The following is an 8,102-nucleotide window of genomic DNA, read 5'->3' on the forward strand; positions in this document are numbered from 1 at the left end:
AAAGAAAATGGGTGTAGCTACTACAGTCCTATTTCTGAAACTGGTCACAAGACAATAGTTGGCATTTATAATTTCCTTCCTCTACTCCCTAGTCTATGTTCCATATTCCATAATATCTTTTGTCTCCTATGGTCTTTTTTACCTCAAATCTATTTTATTAGATTGTGGATTACTCTCTTCTGGATTCTTTTGATTCATATATGCCTGTCATAGCTTTTTCTATCCTATTTTTTTTTTTTTTTTCATTTTCACCAAGAACTTTATTGAACAATGTATTCACCCTTTTGTTCCACTACCTTCTGCCATTTTTCAGGCAACTTTGTAATTCCATCTTCCCAAAACGTTTTATCTTTTTGAGCAAAGAACTGTTCCAGGTGCCAGGAACAGTCTGCCAGGTAATTGAAATTTTTTCCATTAAGAGCATTTTGTAAAGACCAAAATAAATGGAAATCTGAAGGTGCAATCTCTGGTGAATACGGCAGATGAATCAGAACTTCCCAGCCAAGCTGTAACAGTTTTTGCCTGGTCATCAAAGAAACATGCGGTCTTGTGTTATCCTGATGGAAGATTATGCGTTTTCTGTTGACTAATTCTGCTTTTCGTCAAGTGCTGTTTCCAGTTGATCTAATTGGGAGCAGTACTTTTTGGAATTAATCGTTTGGTTTTCCAGAAGGAGCTCATAATAGAGGACTCCCTTCCAATCCCACCATGTACACAACATCACTTTCTTTGGATGAAGACCGGCCTTTGGTGTGCTTGGTGGTGGTTCCTTTCATTTTCCCCACGATCTCTTCTGTTCCACATTCTTGTACAGTATCCACTTTTCATTGCCCGTCACTTATGTGGAACCCAAACATCAAAGCGATTAACATAACCAAGCTGGTGCAAATGATTTTCAACGCTTGATTTGGATATTTTGAGTATGTCAGCTATCTGCTGCGTGGTATAAAATTGATTGTTCTCAGTTAATGTCTTGATTTCATTGCTATCGACTTCAACTGGTCTACCCAACTGTGGGGCATGGTCCAGCGAGAAATCTCCAAAAAGAAACTTTGCCCACCACTTTTGACATGTTCGATCAGTCACAGCACCTTCTCCATACACTGCACACATCTTTTTTTGCATTTCAGTTGCGTTTTTATCTTTCTTGAAATAATAAAGCATAATATGCCGAAGATGTTGCTTTTTTTCTTCCATCTTCAATTAAAATGGCTACACAAAAATTCACCAATTTTGATAAGTGTTTTTACATGCACGCTGGTAAGACAGCTGTCATAATACAATCTAACAAAATTGTTTCAAATGAAGTTAAAGACAGCTAAGCATTACTAGAGCCATGTTACAGAAAAAGTGAACTAACTTGTTGGCCAACCCAATACAAGCCAAGGATAGAGGCCTGGAACAGACCCTTCCCTTATGGCTCTCAGAAGAAATCAAACCTACCAACACCTTGATTTTTGACTTCTGGCCTCCATAACTTTGAGAAAATAAATTTCTGTTGGTTAAGCCACCCAGTCTTTGGCACTTTGTTATAATAGCCCTAGAAAACTAATATACCATGGAAGGTGAGGTTATGCTTCTAGGGAAATCTATCAGTATTTTGATGATCTTTATCCTTTGACATTGTACAGGTACAAGCAGGTCCTGGTTGCTCAAAGACAATTTCTTTATTAAATCTGCCATAGGGGCTTCCCTGGTGGCGCGCAGTGGTTGAGAGTCCGCCTGCCGATGCAGGGGACACGGGTTCGTGCCCCAGTCCGGGAAGATCCCACATGCCGCGGAGCGGCTGGGCCCATGAGCCATGGCCGCTGAGCCTGCGCATCCGGAGCCTGTGCTCCACAATGGGAGAGGCCACACAGTGAGAGGCCCGCGTATTGAGCTGAGTGGACCCTTCTGACAGCGAGTCAAGATCCTGGTTCCTCACACGGCTGGCTGTTCAGTGCTGGCTGGTGGTTTCCCTGCACATGGGTCTGTCCATGTGGCCGCTTGGGCTTCTTCACAGCATGGTGGCTGGTTTCCCCTAATGACATCCCTGAGCTGCTGAACCAATCAACCCTGCTCTTCTGCTCCGGGGGACTCCTGTTTCACTTCAGACAGCATAACCTGCTTCACACTCTATCCTATTTTTAACCTTTCCTTTTTCAAAAGAAATATGTGCTTTGGTAAATCATATTGTTGGATTTTTAAAGCTGGTCTGAGAGTCTTGGCCTTTTAGTTTTGAATTTAATGCAATTACATTTATTGTATTTACAGTTAAATTAGGATTTACTTCCATCATTTTTTTATTCTTTTCCATTAGAGTTCATTACATGATATTGAATATTGTTCCCTGTGCTATAAAATAGGACCTTGTTTACTGTCATATTATTTTATATTTTACATTTGCTTCATGTTTTATTTATTTTATGCTATTGTTGTTGTTCTTCCATATAGTCCATTGGCTATATTGAGTTTTCTTCTGCTGATTTAAAAGTTATATATTTATATTTTGTTTGAATTGTGGTTGCCCTTAATTTATTACCTATATTCATGTTTGTTTGTTTGTTTTACCCTTTTGGATAATTAAATGTATAAATATATATTTCTTCCCTTTAACAAGCAAATACTTAAGCACACCCTCATGTCTCTTTTTCTCCACCCTCCTCCAATATTGATATTTTGGATTTTTTTTGATATAATGGATTTTTTTTCTCTTTTTATCTTATTTGACATAAACCTTTTTTCTTTAAAGACAAAGATAAACTTTACCAAAGTATTTGAACACTCTTATTTCTTCCATCTCTTGGAGCATCCCCCAGATTTGTTTCTCATCCTACTTTCTTCAAGATCCTTTTTTAAAATATATTTATTTACTTATTTATTTATTTGGCTGCACAGGATCTTTATTGTGGCATGTGGGATGTAGTTCCCTGACCAGGGATTGAACACAGGGCCCCTGCATTGGGAGCACAGAGTCTTAGCCACTGGACCACCAGGAAAGTCCCAAGATTGTTTTTAGATGTTTGTCTTTGTGCAGCAAAGCATCTAAAGCTTCGTGTGATGGAGAATATGTTTATTATGCTCTAATATTTGAATGACAATTTGACTGGATATAAAATTCTAGAATCAGAGTTCTCTTCCTTTGATACTTTAAAGCATACTGCTCTATTCTTATCTTGCATCCAGTGTTGCTGCTGAGTATGATATCAATTTGCTCTTTCTATGGGGACCTTTACAATTTTCTCTTTATCTTTGATATTCTTACATTTTACATTTGATATTCTTAGATTTTGTTATAATGTGTCTAGATTTTCCCTTAATGCTCCTGTTTGGCACTCCATGGGCTCTGTTAGTCTAAAACCTTTGATCCTTCTTTAATTCTGTGAAGTTTACCTTCATTATTTAAAATTTTATTTACTCCTCTCCATTTTCCCCCTTCCTGCTGGGACCCCTAATTTTCTAGATGTTGACATTTCTACTCCTATCCTCCATGTCTCTTGACTTTTCTTTTTATATTCTCTTTGTCCTTTCTTGCTATTTTATGGGAAATTTCTTCAATATGGTCTTGAAATTTACCATTTTTTCTTCACCCATATCTATCCTTCCATTTATTCTATCTCTTGTGTTCTTTCTTTCAAGTATTACTTTTTTTTTTTTTTTTTTGGCGGTATGCGGGCCTCTCACTGTTGTGGCCTCTCCCATTGCGGAGCACAGGCTCCGGACGCACAGGCTCAGCGGCCATGGCTCACGGGCCTAGACGCTCCCCGGTATGTGGGATCTTCCTGGACCAGGGCACGAACCCGTGTCCCCTGCATCGGCAGGCAGACTCTCAACCACTGCACCACCAGGGAAGCCCTCAAGTATTACATTTAAATGCTGATATTTCTTCGTGGCTCTTTTTTATGATTTCTCATTATTACCTCATATTGTTAATGTAATCTGTTATCTAAGTATATTTATCATTCCTATCTTAAAACTTTGGTAATTGTGTGTGTGTGTGTGTGTGTGTGTGAGATTTACTTTGTTGTTTTTTTATGATGGTTGTATTTTGGCCTGTGAACTCATGTTACCCTGGGAGTATTAGCTAGTCTGTCTGCTAATGCTTCTCACACTGTGCTTCTCAAACTGTGGTGAAGAACCAGATTGCTTTTTTCCCAATCTGTTGCAGGCCTATTTATTATATAAAACTTTTTACATGCCTACTTTCATTTTCTGTACTTATTATAAGCCAGGGACATCAGTCCTTGAACTATACTTTGACTAGTATTGTCGTAATGCATATTGGGAAATGGTATTGGTTCAGGGTAGTATATTGTATTAAACTTTCCAACTATTCCCTTCTTTTACTCTGAGAGGATTATATATCATCACCCATTGCTATATGACTTTCAATGCCTCTCTGGAGACAGAGTGTTCTTCCCTGCTTCATCATCTGGTTTGGTTTTGTGACTGGCTTGGACCAGTGGAATATGAGCAGTGACAGCATGCCTGGTCTAAGCAGGAGCTTTAAGAGGCATCCTGTGTTTCCACCAGCTTTCTTGTTCTTCCATTCTGCTGCAAGAATAGTGTGACCCAAATAGGGGCTGCTCTTACAGCCCAGCCTATGCCCTAGAGTGAAGCACATGGAGCCACAGAAGCTGACCTGCAGTCGCCAACATGTAATAAGCAATAAATATTTGTTGGTTGTTGTAAACCAAGCGTTGGCAAACTACAGTCCATGGGCCAAATCCAATCTATTATCTTTGTAAGGCTAAGATTTTTTTTTTCATTTTTGAAAGGTTGAAAAGTAATCAAAACATGCATATATGTAAATTAATTTATGACAAAGGAGCCAAGAATATGTACTGGGGAAAGGACTGTCTCTTTAGTAAATGGTGTTGGGAAATTGGACAGCCACATGCAAAAGAATGAAACTGGACCACTATCTTATACCATACACAAAAATCAACTCAAAATGGATTAAAGCCTTGAATGTAAGGCCCAAAACCTTAAAATTCCTAGAAGAAGACTCACAGGCAGTAAGCTCCTTGACATAGATCTTGGTGATGACTTTTTGAATTTGACATCAAAAGCAAAGGGAACAAAAGCAAAAATAAACAAGTGGGACGGGCTTCCCTGGTGGCGCAGTGGTTAAGACTCCGCCTGCCAATGCAGGGGACACGAGTTTGAGCCCTGGTCCAGGAAGATCCCACATGCCATGGAGCAACTAAGCCCGTGCGCCACAACTACTGAGCCTGCGCTCTAGAACCCGTGAGGCTCAACTACTGAAGCCCACACACCTAGAGCCCATGCTCTGCAACAAGAGAAGCCACCACAATGAGAAGCCCATGCACCACAACAAAGAGTAGCCCCCGCTCACCACAACTAGAGAAAGCCCACGCACAGAAACAAAGACCCAACTCAGCCAAAAATAAATAAATAAATATAACAAAAAAGAAGTGGGACTACATCAAACTAAAAAGTTTTTGCATAGCAAAGGAAACAATCAACAAAATAAAAAGGCAACATATTGAATGGGAGAAAATATTTGCATATTATTTAATCTGCTAAGAGGTTAATATCCAAAATACATAAAGAACTCATACAACTCAACAGCAAAAAACCAAACAATCTGATTTTAAAATGAGCAGAGGATCTGAATATACATTTTTAAAAAGAAGACATACAAATGGCCAACAGGTACATGAAAGGGGCTCAGCATCACTATCATCAGGGAAATGCAAATCAGAACTCACACCTGGGGACTTCCCTGGTGGTACAGTGGTTAAGAATCCGCCTGCCAATGCAGGAGACACAGGTTTGAGCCCTGGTCCGGGAAGATCCCACATGCCACGGAGCAGCTAAGCCCATGCGCCACAACTACTGAGCCTGCGTTCTAGAGCCTGCGAGCCACAACTACTGAGCCCACACACCGCAACTACTGAAGCCTGCGTGCCTAGAGCCATGCTCTGCAGCAAGAGAAGCCACCACGATGAGAAGCCCACACACCACAACAAAGAGTAGCCCCTGCTCACCACTAGAGAAAGCCCACGCACAGCAAAGAAGACCCAATGCAGCCAAAAATAACTAAATACATCTATTAAAAAAAAAAAGCCTCACACCTGTTAGAATAGCCGTTATCAAAAAGGCAAGCTATAAGTATTGCTGAGGATGTAGAGAAAAGGGAGCCATAGTGCACTGTTAGTGGGAATGTAAATTGGTCCAGCCACTATGGAAAACAGTATGGCAGTTCCTCAAAAAATTAAAAATAGAACTACCATATGATCCAGTAATTCCACCTCTGGGTATTTACCTGAAGGAAACAAAAACACTAACTCAAAAAGACACATGCACCCCCCATGTTCATTTGCTGCATTATTTACAATAGTCAAGACATGGAAGCAGCCTAAATGTCCATCAATGGATGAATGTATAAAGAAAATGTAATGTATATATACAATGGAATATTATTTGGCCCAAAAAAAGAATGAAATCTTGCCATTTGTGACAATATGGATGACCCTGAGGGCATCATGCTAAGTGAAATAAGTCAGAGAAAGATAAATACCATATGATCTCACTTATAGGTGAAATCTAAACAAAACAAAACAAATGAGCTCATAAATACAGAGAAGAGATTGGTGGTTGCCAGAGGCAGGGAGGTGGGGGATGGGCAAAATAGGTGACCCCCAAAGGTACAAACTTCCAGTTGTAAAATAAATAAGTCATGAGGACGTAATGTACAGCATGGTGACTATAGTTAACAATATTGTACATTTAAAAGTTGCTAAGAGAGTAGATCTCAAACATTCTCATCAGCAGGAAAAAAATTTGTAACTATGTGTGGTGCCGGATATTAACTAGACTTTTTGTGGTGATCATTGCACAATATATACAAATACTGAATCATTATGATGTACACCTGCAACTAATATAATGTTATATGTCAATTATATCTCAAAAAAAGGTAATCAAAAGAAGAAGAATATTTTGTGACACGTGAAAGCTACATGAAGTTCAAACTTTAGTGTTCATAAAATTTTGTCAGAACACAGTCATACTCATTCCTTTATGTATGTCTCTGGCTGCTTTCATGCCACAAGGGCAGAGCTGAAGGGCAGCCGCAGGGACCCTATATCCCATAAAGCCCAAAATATTTACTATCCAGCCCTTCACAGAAGTTTGCCAGCCTCTGTTGTAAGCTACAGAGATTATGAGGTTGGTTGGTACCTCAGCAAAAATGACTAATATAGTCAAGATGAGTTTAAGGAGAGATAGGGGAGTAGCCCCAGAGAAGGGAGTGCGAGGCACCACAGAACTATTCTGGATCATTCCCATTTGCTCTCACTGTGGACACGCAGCCCTTCTGAACTCTTACCTTGAAGCTCTTCCAGAGAAGTAGCATTGGGATGAGGTGGTCTCTTAGCGTATAATTCCTTAGCTTTGTGTATTTGGAAGAGAGGCTGGCAGAGAGAATGCTCACATGCTGTAGTCAGCCCACTCCCATCTCTAATCCCCCAGCAGGACTTGGCACTGACTCGATATTAGTCTGTCCGTACTGGTAGCCTGGGGTTTTGCTCTTTGCACTGCAACCTGAACCTGTTGAAAATATCTTTATTTCTCTGGGCCCCACTCAAAATTGGTAGTCCTTTGGGTTACTTGGCAAATGCATCAGAGCAACACCCAGATGTGCTATATGTGGCCTCCAAAATTCATACTCATACAAGTGAGCCGCTTCTCCTTCTCCTTCACCTTCTCCTTCTTCTTTTACTTCTTCTCTTTCTTCTTCATTGAAGTAGACATGACATACAATATAACAAGTGTGCTTCATAATGGTAGGTATTGGAAAGCGCGGCAACTTGCTTTTTACTTAAAGGAACTATCCTTACATGCCTTAGGCCACTGGAACCTAGAAAGTTCACCGAGGTGGGAGCCCCTTGAATTATCATGGAGCTTCCCTTGCATCCTCTGGCCTGTATGTGTCCGACCAATGCATCTAGATACTTGTTCTCTTCACCAGGTCCTATTGCTACAATGTCATCACTGACATGGCAGGCATCTTATATGACCACGTTACCCAGTATAACAAGTTGTATGGAAATCTCAGTGGAGGGCTAGCCAGACCACCAGCCGGGAATGGTGAT

Source organism: Orcinus orca, chromosome 1 (assembly GCF_937001465.1).
Source record: "Orcinus orca chromosome 1, mOrcOrc1.1, whole genome shotgun sequence".
In the NCBI taxonomy this organism is placed as follows: domain Eukaryota; kingdom Metazoa; phylum Chordata; class Mammalia; order Artiodactyla; family Delphinidae; genus Orcinus; species Orcinus orca.